Source organism: Ursus americanus, chromosome 22 (genome assembly GCF_024610735.1).
Source record: "Ursus americanus isolate L20-20 chromosome 22, mUrsAme1.1.p, whole genome shotgun sequence".
Classification (NCBI taxonomy): Eukaryota; Metazoa; Chordata; class Mammalia; order Carnivora; family Ursidae; genus Ursus; species Ursus americanus.
The window spans coordinates 48099918-48120305 of record NC_142148.1 but is presented as its reverse complement, the minus strand read 5'-3'; the positions used below and the strand labels follow the sequence as shown (position 1 = coordinate 48120305).

At 43.9% G+C, this 20388-nt stretch overlaps 1 protein-coding gene across 15 annotated transcripts in view; it reads left to right on the top strand.

Moving 5' to 3' along the window:
* The first annotated feature begins 372 nt into the window (after positions 1–372).
* Positions 373–20388, top strand: part of LOC148108081 (uncharacterized) — a 57353-nt gene continuing 37337 nt past the window's right edge. For 3 of the 15 annotated variants that reach the window (XR_015720993.1, XR_015720994.1, XR_015720992.1), the window contains exons 1-2: positions 373–668; positions 19151–19199. The gene's annotated coding sequence lies outside the window, so the exon portion shown is untranslated. Of the gene's footprint in view, positions 669–987; positions 5650–19150; positions 19200–20388 lie in introns of those variants that run through there. The other 12 variants (XR_015720986.1, XR_015720989.1, XR_015720991.1 and 9 more) reach the window with 11 other exon arrangements.

The window sequence follows — 20388 nt, the reverse complement described above, 5'->3', positions numbered from 1 at the left end:
GTAAGTCACCGCGCCTTGCTCCCTGGAGAACTACATTTCCCTAAGGGCCTTGCGGCACACAGTGGGGTGAGGAGGAAGTACGTGTTCAGACCCAGCCCATTGACTCCCATCGTGCCTAAGACTCGCCAACCTGATTGGAGGGCTCTGTCGCAGTGCATCCTGGGACTTGTAGTACAGAGTGTTCATGGTCCCAGCCTCTGATTCGCGGTGCCAACTCGGCGCTCCAAGAGCGCCCTCGGGAGGCGGAACTAAATCGCGTGCTCGTGCGCCGCACCTTCGGGGCCAGCCGGCACCTCCCGCGGGGCGGGGCTGTCGATTCCCCGCCGACACCGCCTTCCTGCCCCGCCCTTTGCCGTACTGGGCCCGCCCCTCCTTCGTGGAGACACAGTTGAAGCGGCGGCGGCGGTTGCAGCGGCTGTGGCGGCGGTTGCAGAGGCTGTGGCGGCTGCCCCGCGGAGAATGGCGAATGGCCCGTGGGACACGCGCCGACCCAGACCGCATGTAGTGATTCCCGCGGGGCAGGCGCCTCCTGCCCCGCCGGCGGGGCCGGGTTCCCCACAGCGGGATGTTCTCCTGAAGGAGCCACGGAGATGTGAAGTTCCCCCAGAAGGTGCTGGACCCCAAGAAGGACGTGCTGACGCGCTAGAAGCACCTGCGGGCGCTGCTGGGTGAGGAGCGCTCTGGGGCGCCGGGCTTGGGGGCACCTGCCCGGATGTGGGCCGACGAGGGTCGGGCCTGGGATGTGGACGGCATGGGGGTGGGGTGCGGTGGGGGTGGCGTGAGACCCTACTTTCCCGGCCCAGCATTGTTCCCCGACAGCGGGCACTCTGGCCCTGGGGCTCTGCCCTGTCGCCCAGAGTGTAAACTTACCCCGGATTCGCGCCGGTCACCTCGAGGCCGGCCGAGCCTTGACTCTCTCCCCTCCCCACCAAACCTGCACTCCAGGTGCTACACACATAAACACACACACACACACGCACACACACACACTGAACTGTCACCTCCCATCTCGTTTTTTAACTTTAATTTTTGACTCTGACGCCCTAAGTGACTGAGTCTCCAAGTGTTCCCAGCAGACTTAATTGAACTGTCATCTCTTTTGTGGGCCCCCTGCCCTTAAATTTTATTTTTACTTTTAGTCGGAGTTTTCAAATACACTGAGCCTCGGAGCGCTCCCAGGATAAATTTAATTTAGCTGTCATCTCTCTTCCTATGCTCCTCTTTTTATTTTTATTTTGGGTCTGGCTGCTTGGGTTTCTTCGTGTCCTTGGTGTGACGTGGGCTCCTCCTGTCGGAGGGAGGGGTGGCTTTCCTGGGTTCAAGGAGGCGGCTGCTTCTTTATTGCCAGGATGGCAGTGATAGTTATTTGCCTTCTTTCGTTTTTATGGACTGCGGGGTGGAGGTTCTGTGGAGCCCAGGGGGGCCCGCTGTTGACCTGAGATGAAGCTCATCCTTGTGGCTGTGAAGTGTCCACGAGGCTTCCTGTCACCTGCTGCATGTGATCTCTAGCTGCCTTGCTGGGCTGTGTTTTGTTTTCTATTTTCTTCCCTATCTTAGTCTTAACTTTTGTGAAGGACCAAACACCTGTGCTGTCTGTAGTGTTTTGAGGGGCTGAGAAAAGGACACCTTGTTTCTCTAGATGTCTTTTTTATTCTTAAAATGAGGAAAAAGCACCCGATTTAGGACACATAGTCTTAATGTGTCTGTCACTTGAAGAAATATGACATAAAAGAATTCATTTTATATGTGAGAATTTTAAATAAAGATCTTGCTCATGAGATTGAAAGTTGCCAATTATTTCTATTTATACCCTGCAAAGTATCTCTGAGGAAACACACACACACACACACACACACACACACACACACACACACACACACCTGGTTTTGCCAAGTTATTCACAGTCTGGGATTCCTTGAGAGTTACACTATCTTGTTCAGTTTGGAATGAAATGTAAATTAATTACTTACTGTTAAGAGGGATTAGTTTTAGTTTTCAAGACTTTTGAAAGTGAAGCGTGGTGTCCTTGGTAAACTGAAGTGTCTCCTCCCTGTAGTAAAATCTCATGCACACACAGGTTGCGTTGTGCAGAGTTCTTAGTAGTGACTGATTAACACCTACTGCAGGGACATTTTTGATAAAGGAAAGTTGAACAGTATTTTAAAGCATTTGATGCTCTGGGACTTTTTCTGTGCTAGAGAATTTGAACTTTTGTTCTCGGTCTGCAGGATTAAGTTCGCTCCATTTTGTAAAGGCAGAATCAATTAAACCTAGATCAGTTTGGCTTCTCAGAGATTGTTACATTGTTACCATTCTGAGAAAATAGTTCGTTTTCAAGGCTCTGTAATTGTGGTTTCACTTTAAGGTGCAGTATCTTATTTTGAGGAACTTTCTTTTTTCATTTCGTTGAGCTCATTATGACTTCAGTTTTGTACCATAGAGAGGTTCTTTGATATTAGGTTGTTTTTTGTAGATGGCATTTGTTTGTGGAATGACCCAGTGTACTTTATTTTTGCAATCTTTATCCGTAGGGACTACGTTTTTGTAAATGTGTGGAGGAATTCTAGTCATGTCTAATGTAAACTTACGCTAACAACTGTGGTGTAAAGACTTTAAAGAAAAACAGTTCGTTAAGGTTCTAGTTCCTGACACGTAATATACACTATTTATTTGCTACTTAAAAGTCTACTTAGAAAAAATGGCCTCCTGATCTGAAAGACAGGAATTAGCTAAGATCAAGAAAACTATTTGAAGGAAATGAATGGACATTATTGTTGTATTTTTATTTGCATATTTATGTAATACTCTTGCTTTTCACCTGTTTCGTCTTCAAGCGATAATAAAGATGTTCTTTTTTACATACAAAGATGATACCATTGATCTGGATTTGCAGCCTGTGGCTGCATCACTTTGGCTGGTTACTTAGCCTGTCTTTGAACCTCAGTTTCTTTACTCTGTCAAATGGGTCTGGTAATGTCTACCTTGTAAAGGTTATTCCAAGTATGATGTATGAACTACTTCAGCTTTCAGCAGGCATGTAAAGTTTCCTCTGCCATTACTTGCATCCCATCATTAATAGGCTAGGACAAGTATTTTGATAGGTACTTTCCCACACCACCCTTTATATTTTGATAATTGCTATGAATTTGTTCTCTCTCTATGGAAATTAGTCTGTGTTTAAGACAATTGGCTGAGAGACACACATTCATGGTAATGGCTCCATTTAGAACTTGCTTAGCTACTTTAATCTGGCTACATATTGTAGATTGGCCTGAAATTATTAACTTTATTTGACAAGGAGGGAGACTGAGGCGCAGACAGACCTTACAGGGGGCCAAGCTACGGACTAAATGGCCTATATGTATTGTGTTAATTGCAGGTAGAACAAAGAGCTATTAGGCCCCCAGACTTCCATTTCTCCCTGCATGGTTGAAATCATCAATGGAAGAGTAAATGAGTAAATAAAACAAACCAGAAACCAAAAAAAAAAAATTCTGTGCATTGCTATCTTGCTCCAGCAAAGATTACATGCTTAATTAAAAGTTGGGTACCCACTACAAATCCCCATATAGAAATGGTATTGATGTAGCAAGAAGAATTGATGTAATAGTAAGCATATAGTATGGTATGTAATTGGATAGTGGCTTATATGTTGGACTCCATTATAGGGTTTCAAGGGGTCAAAAAAGATCATTAAGAATGGCACAAACAGAAGGGCCTCTTGAAGGAGTTTTACTCGTGCTGGTCCCTGAAGGATGGCTAGACTACTGAGCCACATGTGTGGCTTTTATTTAAAAAAGTAAAAAGAAACCGGTGAAATTAATTTTAATAATACATTTTATTTAATCCTGCAGATCTAATCTGTATCATATTAACAGGTAATCAATACAGGATATTAATATATTTTACGTTCTGTTTTTCATGCCAAGTCTTTGAAATCCAGTGTGTATTGTACACTTATAGCACGTCTCATTTCAAACTAGCTGCTTTTTAAGAGCTCAGTATCTATATATGGCTAGTGGCTGCACACTGGACAGAGCAAAGTTAGAATTTGGGAGGGGCAGCAGGAAGACAGTTCAGGCAAGGGGAGATGGGAGCTGGTAGTGGAAATACACGTGGCAACGATGTAGAAAGGTGAGGAACACCAGGCTGCTCCTCCTCCAGTCCAGTGAGGGAGTCACAAGGTGATGTTGGTCATGAGATGCGGTGCGAGAATTCTTGCCCTGAGGGTGTTCACAGTGTCAGATGCGTGACTAGAGTGCTATGTAGGCCAGGGGTAGGGGCAGGAGAATGAGTTGGACTGGGGGATCTTGGTGGGGGGAGAGGAGTGGTGGCCGGACGGGCAGAAGCTGAGGCAGTTTGGGGGCCAGATCAGAAAAGGTCTCGTTTGTCTGAGTTGGAAGCTTGTATCTTACCTTGCAGGTGAGAGGGCCCGCTTGAAGAACTCTTAGTAGGTCAAATGATAAGATTTGAGAGCTGCCTGCCTGTTAGCAAGGCCAGGAAATTGGATTGGGGGGTGACGGGACAGGTGACACTGCTGGCAGCAAGGGAAGAGACGAATGACGAAGGTCTGAACTAAGGTGCTCCATGAATGGAGGGGGGGGTGCGATTTCAAAGGACCAATGCAGCAGGAGCTCGTGGTTGCCTAAGTGAAATAATGAAAGAGGTTTGTAGAAGCCAGGCGAGGAGTGATCAGTCTGAAGGAGAAGAGATCTGGGGTAAGAGGCCATGGTCCAGGCAAATCAAGTGACATCGGGCTTGGGCCAAATATTTGGAGACACAGAAGAGAGAACAGTTTCTCACAAATACTCTCTCTATATTGACAGAGTAAAATGGAACATTTTGGTATATTTCCTTTAAAGCATCTGTTGCTTTAGGTAGGGACAAGTTCAATTACAATTTTAAATGTTGCCATTTAAACTTATTTTATTATTAGCATGTTCCTCTCATTTTTTTCCCCTCTCATTTTTATTAACTACAAACATTTGTTGAAATTGTGTACTGTAAGTTAGCTTACCCTTTCCTGGATTGTTAAATTGTTTCCTTCCTTTCTCTCTTTCTTTTGTACTTTTTTCTCTGATATGAATAATACCACTCAAAACATCTTGGGAAGCAGCTTTTTCTATATTTTGTGTTATTTCCTTAGGACAGAGTCCATTGAAGTCAAATGGCTGGGTTTGAACGTGTTTCTGACTTGATTCACTGTGCTCTTTCCTAAGTGTTGCTCCCAATGAGCCTGCCAGCAGCAAGGATTGAGACGACCATTTCCACTGTAGTCCGAGTGGCAATAAACACATTCGTGTAATTTGATAATTGGCGGTAGGTATTTTGGAGAACGGGAGTGTCAGGGAAAGGGCCAGAGGAGTTAGGAGGAGATCCTGGCTAATGATAGGGGAAGGTGAATTTGGTGTTAGGGGTGTTGAGTTTGAGAAAAGGGCAAGATCCAAGTGGACATGTCTAGGAGGTTGTTGGACATGGGGTCTGGAACTTAATAAAAGGATAGAAAGCTGTGGTATGGTTGTTTATTGTCATCATGGTTCCATCAAATCTTCCCACAACCTCTGATGCAGGTCGTGTTCCTACCCTCAACCTGTAGATGAGAAACTGAGGCCCAGCGAGCGTAACTACTTGGCTGTGAGCACCCAGTCGGTAAGTGGCAGAGCTGGGATTCCTGATTATAAAGCCCATGTTATGCCTCTGCTAGTTATTTGACTCAAAAGTATATTTATATATCAGAAAATATATTTACCCACCACAGTGAATATTAATATGTGACCAAAAGCCCTAGAGTTTTTGCGTGTCTCCCAAAAATGTTGCTTTGACTTGTGCTGCTCTCTTCCTGGTCTGTCTTACTAGATTCTTCTAGGGAGACTTGAGGCTATATCCGATTTCAGCATGGCAGAAGATAAAAAGACTCCTTTTGTGTTTTGCTGTTCATTGGCCTCTCTGTGCCCTTGGCGGGCCTAGCAGGTGGTAAAATATTTGCATGGACGTTAGTGCCAAAGGACCTTGTACAACCAGAGCAGAGCCCGAGGTGTCATTTCAGGCTCCTCAGCCAGTCTTATTTTGTCTCTCTCATTCAGCCTTGTTTGAAGCAAAGTCATTTTGCCATAAGGCTCCCTTTGCTAATTTTTCATCAATTACTGACGTTTTATATCTGTAGCTTCTAAGATGTAAGATGGACTTTGGACACAGATATGTGTATCACACATACACCAATCCCTGCCTCGAGGGCTCGGGGATGTCTGGAGTTCTGAAGAGAGAAGGGTGAACCTAGGATAAAAGTCCAGTCGAGCTCAGATGGTTTGTTTGGGACAACTGAAAATGGTTGACTTGCTCCTTTTATTCTGGGAAAACAGCTAATTGATCGGCCCAGAATATTTTGATGTAAACTTTTGTAATTTGTATTTTTATTTTGTTTGTAAGTGCTTTACTTGCAGTTGGGCATAAATACTTTACTGGCTGTTTAGAGTACTGATCTTTCCATAGATAAAACCGTAGAGAATTGTTTATTTAAAAAATGGACTCTCAAAATAGCAAATTGATTCAATTTAAGTTTTTAAATTATGCTTTAAAGGAGGAATATGTTATTGTACTGTAAAATTAATAATCTATAAATGTGGTAGACAGCTATGCTGTCTTTGGATTTTAAAAAGTTTCAGTTCCGGGGCGCCTGAGTGGCCCAGCGGTTAAGCGTCTCCCTTTGGCTCAGGGCGTGATCCCGGCATTATGGGATCGAGCCCCACATCAGGCTCCTCTGCTATGAGCCTGCTTCTTTCTCTCCCACTCCCCCTGCTTGTGTTCCCTCTCTCGCTGGCTGTCTCTATCTCTGTCGAATAAATAAATAAAATCTTTAAAAAAAAAAAAGTTTCAGTTCCACAGACATTTTTTTCAAGAGTGTATGAGTGAGTGCGTGTGTGTGTCTGTCTGTCTGTTTGCTCAGGAGGGCTGTATGTTCAGAGGTGAATAAGGCAGAAGCCCAGGACCTCTGGTTTAATAGGAGAGGTAGACACAGAAGCAACTACATTTCCCATGAAGGTGTTAGTGCCTCGGTGGAGCGGGTGAAACCGTAGAGGTGGCCACACACGCACGGTGCAGAGGAGGCACAGCAGAGAGGCCTCTTGGAGAGTCGCCAGTGCTTCTTCCTGAGGGAGATGAGGTCCGAGGTGGGTTTGGAATGACGAATACGGGGTTTTCCCAGTGGACAAGTCGGTGATGAAAGGACTGCAGAGAGAGGAACTTGTGTGAAGGTAATGGTGTGGCCACCATGGAGTTACGTGTACAATGGCTTTTATCCTGTGGTGTGTGTAGATGTTGGGAACCGGGAAGATGTAGGTAGAGAATAGGAGCCAAATCTGACGTGTCCCCTTGGTGAGTGGCCCGAGAGTGTCAGACTCCCTGATTTTGAAACATGGGTCCCGGGAAAGTCTGAGCTTCCGTCCTTTTGGATTGCAAACCCTGAGGGTGTAGCACGGGCTGCCAGCGTTCATCTTTCCCCAGAGTAGAGGGAACCTACTGCAAATCGAATTCATAATCAGAGGGAAGTGGGACAGAGGGATGGAGGGTGAGACGAGCGCACTGGACTGTGTGAGCTGAGAGGTTCCCCATGTCTGTGCCATCTCCACCCCTGAGCTTCTCGGTCGGCAGGTGCCAGTAACACCCTGTTTTTGCTTTAGTTAGCTTGAGTCCTATTTCTGGGTCATGGGATGGAAAGAATACAGATTAATATGCCTGAAAGAGAGGGGGGAAATCCCAGATCAAGGATGGGTGGGTGGGTGCATATGTGTGGATATGCTTCTCATATTTTTTAAGAGCTGAGCAAATTTCCGTGTAGATATACGTAGAAGAAGGAACTAATAAAAGAGCAAAATTGAAGAAACAGTGCAGAGAAAGGGAATACAAATGGAGAAAGGTGGGGTCTTCAGTGGGATCAAGAGTGTGGGACGGGAGATCAGGCTTGACAAGAGGGACACTGCTTCCTCTAAGGCCACTTGGAGGAATTAAGAATGGGGTCCTAGATGTGGAGGGAGCTCTCACACCATGGCCTGTGTTTTCTCTGTGAAGGTAAGAGGTAGAGTCAACCAACTGCTGAGCCAGTTTTCTTGCTGGTGAGGTGATAGGAACTGAGGATGTCTTGTTCCCTCTCCTGTGCCATGCATCCCCTTAAAATAAAGGAAATACTGTAATCTGTAAGACTTATTATTGTTGTTCTTTGGGGGAGCAATCTCATAAATGCATTTAACTTATGCATTCAGTACTGGGCCAGAAGCCGGGGAATGTATGTATATAAAACGAGGACAGTTCAGGTAGTGCACATGTTGTCTGGCCTTCCACTCAGTGACCATGTGTCCCAGAGTGCAGCAGGTGGGCCCAGGGAAGTGCTGTGTTCTCAGTGGTCCTCTTTCTTTCGTGTCTCTCAACTGTGTGACCGTCTGTCCTACTGGGTGTGGCTCTAGTGGTTAGGGGTAATTTTGATCTTCTCCATTTTTGCCTTGAATGCGGTTTAACCTCACGTAAGATGTGCTTTTGCAAAATGTTTTCTAATATTCTCATTGGATCAATATGCTGCCTTAAGCTACCAGTTCAGAAAGGACTTACCTTTTAGATTCTTAGTCAGGCTTTGTTTCTGACTTAGTTCTGAATGCCCATTTCAATTTTTTAACTGTGATTTTTACAAAAGAGATATTTCATAACCATTTTTATGTCTTTTATATTTTTTTAGAAACTGAAACCACATCTGAGAGATATTTTAAAAGTAGTTGTAATTTTTAACAGTAAATACGTAATTTTGCTATTGCAACCATGGTTTAGCTTAAAAGATAAGGAGCCCTTTGATGTTGTCTTGTGTTTGATTTTAAGTGATGGCACATATTCACTGAACTTCAACCATGGTTTGAAGGACACATAGGTACTAGTGACATTGCCTGTGCCCAAATGTGGGAGCCATGAGAATGTGCCACTCAGGTCTCTGCTGTGGGGATCATGACTGACTAAGAGCTCCAGCTGCTGCTCTCTGATTCACCAGCAAAGCTTAGCCAAAGCTAGGCTTCTCTTGGGTTACTTGCACTTACTGAGCAAGCAGGAGTACTAATGTGGTCCACCCATGCAAGAGCCACATGCCTCTGAAGGGTGACTTTGGCTTGAGGACTCCGCATGTGTGTGGTCAGACCTTCTCAGGACTGAGTTGGAGTCTGAGACTCTTCCTCCCCAACCCTCCTTCCATCCCCCTCTCCTTCGCCGGGGGTCAGACCTGCACTGTGGTTGAATCCTCTCCCGGCCTTCTCAGGTCTTTCCCCTTTCCCTTCACAGACAGTTCCCCCAATCAGTCTCCTACATGTGTAATCCTGTCTTGGTGTCTACTTCTCAGGGAGCCCAAAGTTGACACACCGTCCCTTTCCCAGAAGGTGTTGCCCATCCTACCATCTAAAACCCTTCCGGGAGACAGCACGAGCACACTCCATCTTCCACATAAACTCGATCTATCCCTCCGCCCTGAAATGCTATTTCCTCAGAATTCCCACAGCATTTGGAACTTTGCATTTGGCGTTGATGGCCTTTGGCTTTGTGTCTGCAGGATATCACCTACTAGTTGATAAATACACTGAGAACATGAAGAGCTTCTTGTTCATCTTGATTCCTTTTGGTAACATACTTCCTTATTTGTAATCGTAGTAATTAGCATTTAATCAGCACTCTCCAGGTGCCAAACACTGCCAGAAATACTTTTACATGGATTAACTCATGTAATCCTCCCAAATGGGATCGGTAATATTATTATCCTCATTTTACAGATGAGACACAGAGAGGATAAGAATCTTGTTCAAGGTTATGCAGCTGGTAAGTGACAGAGTCAGGACTTGAACCCAGGCAGCTGGCTCCAGAGTTCCCTTGTTCATTTAGCAGTTATTTTTTATCCAGACAGAATATGTGCCAGGGGCTATACACAGTGTTGGGGATGCCAGAACTTGCAATCCAAGTCTAGAATAAATAACTATTAAAAAAGCAAACAAACCCAAAATGTGATTTCCAAATAGACGGGTGTAAGTCTGTGGGGGAGTAGCAGCCACCTGATGTTTTGAAAATTTTCTAAAAGCTTTCCTGCACCAAAGATTGTTTTCACAAGCCAGATGTTCCCGTCATTAGTGATTTGAGACCGAGAATTAAGGCCTCTTGAAGGAGCCCCCTAACCTTCTCCCTTGTGTACGTGCACTCATTATCAGACCTACCGTCTGATCCCGAGGGGAACAGCTGTGAGAAAGGACTATTTGTGTGGACAAAAGGGAGAAGAGGTTGGGAAAAGAGGTCCGGGGAGAGGGGCAGCCGGACCAGAGGGCTGTGGGTAAGGATAGCCTTGGGTGAGGCTTCTTTCATGGAAACAAAATTGCAGAGACACTATTGTAAAATTTTAAATATGGAGAAACCGAAACTGAGTCACTATCCCCCCAAAAGGACTGGTTATAAGTAGTAAAAATTCTTTCAATGAGATCTTTGATAGTGTTTTTAAGACAGCATGGAAGAGAGGGGAACAGATGACATATGTTGCTTCGTTACAACTTTTTAAAGGGATTAACGTGTTTTATTTATGTCTGGTCATACTTCTGGAACAAACAGTGTAGACCTCTATTTTCCATGGACTTCATATCTGATAAGATAAGGATGTGTTTGGGTTAGTTCGGCTGATGTAGTAGAACTTGTGCTGAACTTCGGGGTAGAAGTAAAATATCACCTCGTGTGTGTGTGTGTGTGTGTGTGTGTGTGTGTGTGTGTGTGTGTGTGTCTGTGTGTGTGTCTGTGTGTCTGTGTGCCAGATTGCAGCTATTTATTTTGGAAAGAATGGTTCCATTCCTCTCTTCCTGCTCCTTAAATAAATATGTACCCAAACAGACACATCATTTTAACCGAAGTAAGTAAATAACGAACTGGAAAAATATTTGAAATTTATAGGAGAGGATGTAGTTATAACCTCAGTACATAGAGAGCTCCTACATATTAATAGGAGAAATTAGAACAGATGTTTAAAGTATACATATATATGTCACAAATGAAGAAATGACAAGAACCAATGTTTTAAATGTCACTTCAGTTATCTAGGATATATAAACTTACAAATAAAAAAGCATCTACCGATGATTTTAGCAAAGTTGCTGTTGTGTATGTTTCTTCCCTTAATGATTCCTCCCGGTTATCCGTATTTGCTTTCCAATACACCTTTGATAGGATTCTGATTTGGTGTGATCTCTCTGGAAAGTAATTTGTTGGTATGTGCCAATGGTCTTAAAAAATGTACATATCATTTGACCTAATTTCCTTTTGTAGGAAATGATGATAGGTTTACTTAAAGGCGATTAAGAAATGCATTGCAGCATTGTTTTCACGTTTAAAATTTTGTTTATTGAGGTAAATTTCACATACTATAAAATTAATTATTTTCAAGTGAACAATTCAGTGGCATTTAGAACATTTGCAGTGCTGTGTAATCACCCCACCTCTGTCTAGTTCCAGAGCAGTTTTATCACTCCAACAGAAAACCTTGTACCCATTAAGCAGTCGCTCATTCCCTCCTCCCTCCAGCCCCTGGCAAGCAGCTCTGTGTGTTTAACCAGCTGAGGTTTTTTTTTTCCTCCTAAAAATCATTCTGCTCCACCAGGGTGATAGTACAATAGACCCTTGAACAACGGGTTTGAACTGCATGGGTCGACTTCTATGTGGATTTTTTTTTTTTTTGATAACAGTACAGGACTGTAAATGTATTTTATCTTCCTTATGATTTTCTTAATAACCTTTTCTTTTCTCTAGCTTACTTTATTGTAAGAATACAGCATATCATGTGCATATTACATATATACGAAATATGTGTTAATTGTTTATGTTATTGGTGAGGCTTCTGGTGAACAGTAGGCTGTTATGAGTTAAGTTTTGGGAGAGTCAAAAGTTGCATGCAGGGAGTAGATAGCCCCAATCCTTGCATTGTTCAAGGGTCAGCTGTATATGTTGAGCATATTTATATGAGTGAGGACTCTTGGTTGCAAGTGGCAGAAACTCAAACTAACTTAAAAGGGGGAGATTTAATGATACACACAACTACTGTAGGGGAACATTTGGCTTTAAGTACATATGACTGTTGATAGAGATGTAAGTGGAGTCCAGGACACTCACCCATTCTCACCTCCACTCTCTTTTTTGACCTCCCTCTTGGTGAAAAATACTCCTTCCACTCTTGGTTCTATGTCCATTTGTTTCCTTTCTGTGGTTTTCCTTCGTTCTCAGGCTGACTCTTCCAGGTGCAGGAGAGATGGTCCCTGAAAGCTAGTGACCCTTGAGAAGAGTGTGGCTCCTCTAGGGCCCCAGGTCCTGAGACCATGCTGATTGGCTTTACTTGGGTCATGGGCCCATTCCCGTGGGAAATGGGGTACTCTGCTTGGCCAGCCTGAATATCATTTGCCCCGTTCCTAGAAACGGAATCTCATTCTGGCTCGTATATTCCTGAGAAAGTGGTTCTGGAAAGGCATTCTGATACATTCCCACACAAAATAGTACTGCTCATATCTCTGCTCATGCCCATGTATATATCACAAGGGCATTGACTTTGTTGATAATCCTCGGGCATTGAGAAAACTTTACATGACGTTTTATAAGTTCTACTTAAGACTGTGGGAGTTATATTTGAGGATTTATCTAATTTGAGGGAAGTAAGGGTTTTCCTTGTAATAAATGGATTTACCACTCTTTGAATTCTATCTGTGTTAGTATACATTTTTTTAAGTCATTCCACAGGTAGATACTGAGGGTTTGCTGTGTGCCAAATAAACCTCCAGTTTAATGAGCTTTTCATTCATTCGGGCAGATGGACAATAAATAACAAGTAAATGTATAATTTCAGGTAATGATTATAGAAAAATGAAGCTTGATGGGGTATGTGTACGCTGGTCTAGGCAGCAGGGTCAGGGAAGGCCTCTCTGAAGAGGGGTTAGAGTCAAGATTGGGTTAAGCAGGGAATAGCTTGGTGATTATTTATGGGGTAGTGTTCCAAACAGAGGGAACAGCAAGTGCAAAGGCTCTGAGTCATAAATAGGCTTGAGAATCTAATGGAAGTCAGTAGAGTTGGAGGAGTTGTGGGTGGGGGAGGAAAGGGTAGGACCAGGTGGGGCTAGTAGGTCTCATTGAGGATTTGGGATTTTCCTCTAACTAAGGTGAGATGGGGAGCCCCAGGGGGAGGACAAGCAAGGGAGTGACCTGAGTTGAACTTCAGGACCTTTCTTTGTAAAGCCTTTCTTTTCTTTTGGCTTACTTTATAAAAAGTGTGATCCTTTGCCCCAATTCTTAGCAGTGACTGGAGACAGAAAAGGGAAGAGGTAAGAGAAAGAAGTGGTGCTGGAGAAGCGAAATGAGTAGCTGTGGAAGCCGTGGCAGAAGCAGGTTTTGCAGAAGGTAGGCACATGTGGCCCGTGTCTGTCCTTATTGTGGCAGCAAGCAGTGATGAGAAGACAGGCTGGGAACACTGCAGGCCATGGGACAGGAAAGCTAGACTGCTGTGGGGCCATGTAGCGGGGCCCACACAGCAGCCCAAGCTTGTAACAGTATGGAGGTGGACTTGCTGTGTTTCCCCAAATTTCAGTAAGAGGCAAGAAGCAGATATATTAGAGAGTACCCCTGGGATGGCTGGGTGGCTCAGTTGGTTAAGCGTCTGACTCTTGATTTCAGCTCAGGTCATGATCTCAGGATTGTGAGATTGAGCCCTGCATGGGCTCTGTGCTGGGCTCCTGCATAAGATTCTCTCTCTCAGTCTCCCTCTGCTCCTGCTCTCCACCGCCCCCCTCCCCGGTGTGCACACAGTTTCTCTTTGTCTTAAAAAAAAAAAAAAAGTACCCCTGATTTTGACAAAACGTGGAGATAGATCTGCCAGTTGCCAGAAAAGAATGAGCACAGGAAAATGTTGATTGGTCAGGGTCATATTAATTTATCTATATCATGATTGCAAAGAGAAGCCAGTGGTTGGCTCAATTTCAGGAACCGACCAAATTAGGGCCCCATTTGTACTTTATATTGTGTTTCTTTTTTTTTTTTTTTTTAAGTTTTTTTTTTTAGGTTTTTTTTTGTTTTTTTTTTTTTTTTTTAGATTTTATTTATTTATGTGACAGAGAGACAGCCAGTGAGAGAGGGAACACAGCAGGGGAGTGAGAGAGGAAGAAGCAGGCTCCCAGGGGAGGAGCCCGATGTGGGACTCGATCCCGGAAGACCGGGATCACGCCCTGAGCCGAAGGCAGACGCTTTAAGGACTGCGCTACCCAGGCGCCCCTATATTGTGTTTCTTAATGGAAAGACCTGAGGGAGTCTTGATCTCTGGCTCAGTGTAGCTTGAAGAGATATGATTTTTATCTCTTATATACCTGTGTAAAATATTCCTTGAAAAATCAAGCCAATAATGTCACACTGCACAATCTGCTCTGTATTTAGGTGACAGGATAGTGTAGCCTGGGGAGCTAGACTGGGTTTGGATCCTGGCGCTGTTCTCCCAGCTGTTGCTCCTTGGTCAAGTGACTTCACCTCTCTCTGACTCAGCTTTCTCCTGTCAGCCTCAAACAGGTTAACATGTATCCTGGGATTTCAGGACAGAGTATGGCACATAATATGTGCTCAGTAAATATTAGCTGCCGTCATCACCTTCTTATTTGTTTTATGTAGTCTATTTTGGAAATCCTTACATGTTAGCACACTTATTTCTACCTCAGTGTTATTTATAAAAAAATCTTTCTTTTACTTGAGTAGAGTTGACACACAGTATCACGTTAGTTTCCGATGTACAACGTAGTGATTGGCTCGTCACAAGCGTAGCTGCCATCTGTCACCGTACAGCACTATTACAGTAGCACTGACTGTATTCAATATGCTGTGCCTTTCATCCCCGTGACTCGTTCACTCCATAACTGGAAGCCTGTACTACACTCCCCGTCACCCATTTCACTCATCCCTCTACCCCCTTTCTTCTTACAACCATCAGTTCGTTCTCTGTATTTATAGGTTTGATTCTGCTTTTGTTTGCTTGCTTATTCACTTGTTTTGTTTTTTTTAGATTACACATGTGAGTGAAATCATACAGCACTTGTCTTTCTCTGACTTATTTCGCTTAGCATAATACCTTCTAGGTACTTCCATGCTGTTATAAATATCAAGATCTCGTACTTTTTTATGGTATGGAGTAATATACCCTCGTATGTATGTACCACTTCTTCTTCTGTTGATGGACACTTGGGCTGCTTCCATATCTCAGCTATTTTAGTAATGCTGCCGTGGGCATAGGGACGCATATATGCTTTCAGAATGTTGAGTCTGGTTCATAAACTGCCACAACAGTTGTGGGAACTCTGGAGGGGAGCCAGGTTCGGGAGGTAGGAGGATGAGTGCAGTTTTGGGCAGTCTGAGTTGTGGTGCCCGTGGGACACCCCAGATGTGGGTTCTGGCTGGGCAGTAAAAATGTAGGAATGGGAGCGTGGGAGAAGAGAGGTGCAATCATGCTGTTGCCAAGGGATGTGTTCTTCATAGAGTGACAGTTAAGGATTTGGGGTAACTGCTTCTTTTATTGGGCAGATAAAGAGGAAAGATAAAGGAGCAGTGTGTGAAGCTGGGAAGGGGCTTCGATGCCAGGAAAGCAGTTTGTCACAGAAAGCCAGAGAAGAGTGAATTTCAAGGAATGAAATGTTGGCAACGTTTAAGAATGCAAAAGTTGTGGGGCAGCTGGATTAGGAAGTGGTAGTGCATCAAGGAGGTTGTCACTGAGCACTGAAAGAAAAATCTAGGTGAGTGGGGGGATCCTAAGCCAGCAGAGAGATGGAGTGAGTGGGGGTGAGACTGGAGGCTACACACAAGAATACCCTTTTAGAAAGTGTGATGGTGAAGACAGGGGACTGTAACTCAAGGCGTAGCGTGGTCAGGGGAGGGTTTTACAGGCTGCATTTACTGTTTGCAGGCTGACTAAACGGAGATAACTGGTGGTGCACGATGGTGGGGATGTGGGCTGATGTAGGGTCAGGTATACAGAAGAGGATGCAGAGAGGAATGTATGGGTGTCCTGACTGCTTCTGCAGAACCTAAGGCAGACGTCAGGCATGGAGGGGAAAGAACGTGCTGCGAGGCGCTGTGGTGGTCTCGGACACAGACCAGATGGCTCAGAGTCTGACAGAATGCTCCGGCTTCTAGACGGTCATCAATCAAATACGGGCACGTGCCCAAGGATGCCAACAAGGGGTTTTGTTTTTTGTTTTTCAATGAATTGCTCAGTTTTTTCCCCTGTGAGTTATAAATTGACGTAAATCTTGAGCTTAATTTTTTTCCAAATTGGTAGAAAATTCAAATAGGAAACAATCTGACTTTTACCCTGTTTCCTAGTTTTGCTCCACTTAACTTTTTTTCACAGGTGTGTGGAGGAAAAAAGTGTGATATTATGGGTAATCAAAATAGCAAAGAAAGATATTAGAATCCCTTTTTTAAGAAAAAGTCTTAAACCATGGGGCGCCTGGGTGGCACAGCAGTTGGGCGTCTGCCTTTGGCTCAGGGCGTGATCCCGGCATTATGGGATCGAGCCCCACATCAGGCTCTTCTGCTGGAAGCCTGCTTCTTCCTCTCCCACTCCCCCTGCTTGTGTTCCCTCTCTCGCTGGCTGTCTATATCTCTGTCGAATAAATAAATAAAATCTTTAAAAAAAAAAAAGAAAAAGAAAAAGCCTTAAACCAAAAAACCCCATTTGAAAGCTCCTCTGTCCCTCCTTCTTTCCCCTTTTGCTCTTTCTGTCCTTTTAGAAAAAAATGTAGTTGTTGAAGAGTGTATCAGTTAGTTTGTGCTGCATAACAGATTACATTACAAACCATCCCAAAGCTAAGTGCCGTAATAAAACAACCAGTCATTTTGCTTACAATTTTCTGGGTTTCTTGGGCAGTACTGGTTTAGGCTTGCACATGCCTCTCACATCGGCTGGTGGTAGATGGCCTCATTTACGTGTCTCGTGGTTGGCATGCTGTTGACCAGGGCACTCCATGCTTGCAGGCTATCTTGAGCTCCTTTCGATGTTGGCCATAGGGTTCCAAGCTTAGCTGGTGCCTAAGGTTTTTCAAACTCATGCTTGCTTCACGGTTGTTAATGTCCCATTGACCAGAACAAGTTCCGTGCCTCTCTGATGCAAATAGAGAAATAGACATCTCTTGCTAGGAGAGGAAAACTCTGCATTCTTGCAGTCTACTACAAAGAATCATCATGAAGAACCAATAAAAATAGGATTGAGATTTTAAAGTTTCTTGCTTTTAATACAATTTGTGTTTCGATTGGAATACCAGGAAGAAAATATAGCAAAACAACAGAAAGAAGGAAAATGTTTGCTGTGAATCATGAAATCATCTTATGATAACGTCAGCCTTCCGTTATTTAGGCCAAAACCCGAGTTTATTGGCTCTACCTTCAAATACTTCCAGAGTCATTGGCCTCTTCTCACTGCCTGTGCTGGTATTGCTGGTGCTCCCATTATCCTCACGCAGATTATTGCAGTTATTCTCAGAAATGGTCTTCCCCTTTCCACACTTGTGACCTACTCCCCCCCCCCCCCCAATCCCTGCCAGAGTCTCTTCAGAAGAGCAGCTGGAGTGATGCTTTAAAAATATGACTCTGCACCCTCAAATAGCTTCCCAGTTGTGGAACTCATTACAGTGGCCTCAGGCCCCACCTACCTGCCAGCCTTTACCCTACCCGCTTTCTAACCTCACCTGCAGCAATTCTCCCCCTTCGCTGTAGACTCAAGGGCCTTCTCGCTGTTTCCTGACCATGCCAGACTTGCTCAGCCATAAGGAGTTTGCACTGTCCAATCCCTCTGCCCGGAACAAATTTCTCCCAAATGTCCATATGGCTTATTTCTTTACCCCCAAATGTCCATGTGTTTCTCTTCCTTACCTGTTGCAGATCTTTGCTCGGATGTCATCTTATCAGCAAGGTGTACTTCCCTGGTCAGAATTGAATACTGCCTGTTTGGGCATTCCCCATTAGCCTTTCCTCTTGGTTTTCTCATTTACTGAATGCCTCCTACTGCCAGAATATAAGCTTCCTCAGGGCATGGTTTTTTGTGTTTTGTATCACGCCTGTATCCTCAGGGCCTGGAAGAATCTCTGACACAGAGACATTCTTTCGTATTTGTTCAATGAACGAATGCCATCTTACCTTACTTCCTAGAGCTGTGGGCATTCCGTTAGATCAGGGGTCCACAACTTAGAGCTGGCTGCTCGTTTTGACAAATAAGTTGTTGGACACAGCCATACCAGTGCATTTATGTGTTACCCATGGCTGCTTTTGCACCATCGTGGCAGCGTTAAATGATTACAAGAGGGGCCTAAAACATACACTCCCTGGCCCTTTGCAGAAGAGGTTACCACTTCCCAAGTTAGAGGCTGAATGGCAAGCTCTTAGCGCAGGGCCCCTGGCAGAGAGACTGGACAATAAATGTAACTGGCTGCTGTAGGTTTTGTATTTTCTCTTATTGTCACTATCGAAAGAACAGTGCACGTGACCTGAAGACATGCGTGGCTTTTCAGTTATGACTGCTCTGTGCCTCTTCACATCAAAAAAGCTAGAACTCTTTCTTTGCATCTGCTGTGCATTCCTTCATAATTTGAGCTCATAAGTAATTGAGAAACAAATAAATTGCATTCCACAGGTTGACAGTGATTTGGGAAATGTGGAGGCTGTGGTTAAACAGCTAGTGAAGAATGGCTCTGCTAGGTGTGGACTCAGGTGCTGTGGCTTGGGTGTTTATCTACATTCCCAACAGGGGTTCCACGCTACCTCCTGGTAGTTTTTGAATAAATGAATGTGTGTTCAAGCTTCAGTGTTTTCAAGATAACGTAATTTTTTTTTAAAGATTTTATTTATTTATTCGACAGAAATAGAGACAGCCAACGAGAGAGGGAACACAGGCAGGGGGAGTGGGAGAGGAAGAAGCAGGGTCATTGCGGAAGAGCCCGATGTGGGGCTCGATCCCAGAACACCGGGATCACGCCCTGAGCCGAAGGCAGACGCCTAACCGCCGTGCCACCCAGGCGCCCCCAAGATAACATAATTTTTAATATCTTAAAATGTACACATTGTCATAATAACTAATTTTTTTTATACATTCTAGGGAATAAGAAGTCAGAAAGGGAGGAGCTGGACTCCATCCTCTTTTTGAGGTAAATTTTTGTTAAATTCATTTAGCTTTTGAGATTCTTGTTGAAAATGTGGTACTTTAGCTCTTTAATTTTACTTGAGGACATAAAAAATGATGGACATGTATTTCCTTCCTTCCACTTTTAAAAACAGTGCTGCAAAGAATATTCTTGTGATTTTTAATTTTTTTGCAAACATGTGGGAGAATTTTTCCTGTATGGTTACCTAGATCTGAAGTTCTTAGATGGAAATGTATCCACATTAAACTACTGATATGACCAAATTGTTTTTGAAAAGGTCATATAAATTTATATGGAAACTTTTATGGAAGTTGTGTGTAAATTTCCCTAAGCAACACTGGTGATGATTTTTTGTGTGTGTATATATGCCAACTGACATGTTGAAAACCCACTGTTTTTAATATGTTGTTCCTGACTACTAGTGAGATTGCAATCTTTGTATGTGTCTGTGTGTCCGTGTGTGATCACATATTCTTTTCAAAGTTGGAACAGTGTGTTTGGGTGTGGTTCTTGGTCTATTAAGCTTACAGTCTCTCTTGTCCACATGTATTAGACAAGCGGCCAGATTACTGATACCTTGAGAGCTACACTAGAACTAAATTGTAGGTTCTGCAAGTTAATTGTTGGTTATCTAGAAATTATTCATGGTTTGAAGAGACATGTGCTTAGGCTGGTGTGCGATCAACTTTATGACGATAAAAGGAAGGCCTAATGTATATTTGTTGCAGAGCTGGCTGGAGGGAGAGGCCAGGGGAGAAAGCTCTCCAGGGGCTTTTTGGGTTTGTGGAATAAAACAGATCTGAAGACCTCCTGCCCAGTACTTGGCTCCTGGCTGGCCCTCAGTGACTGTGGTTCCCCTTTCTCTCCTTAAAGGGCTGTACTCCTTCCCCAGAGTAAGAGACATTGATTCACTGTTATGTTATGGTGGTTATTGTGTTTCCTGTGGTAACCCTGCTGTGAATGAAATTTGTACAGAGGAGCTGTCTTTAACAGGAGCTTTAATTAAGCCTGTCACTTAAATATGTATCCATCATTTGTTTGAACTGTCCCATTAATTTAAATTGTCTGGTTTATGTAGCAGTTGAACATTTACTAAAGAATCTATAACATATATGCAAGTTATGAGGCATAGTTCTAAAGCCCCTTCTCTTGACACCGTCCCCCCCCCTCATTTTAAGAAGTAGAAGCTACT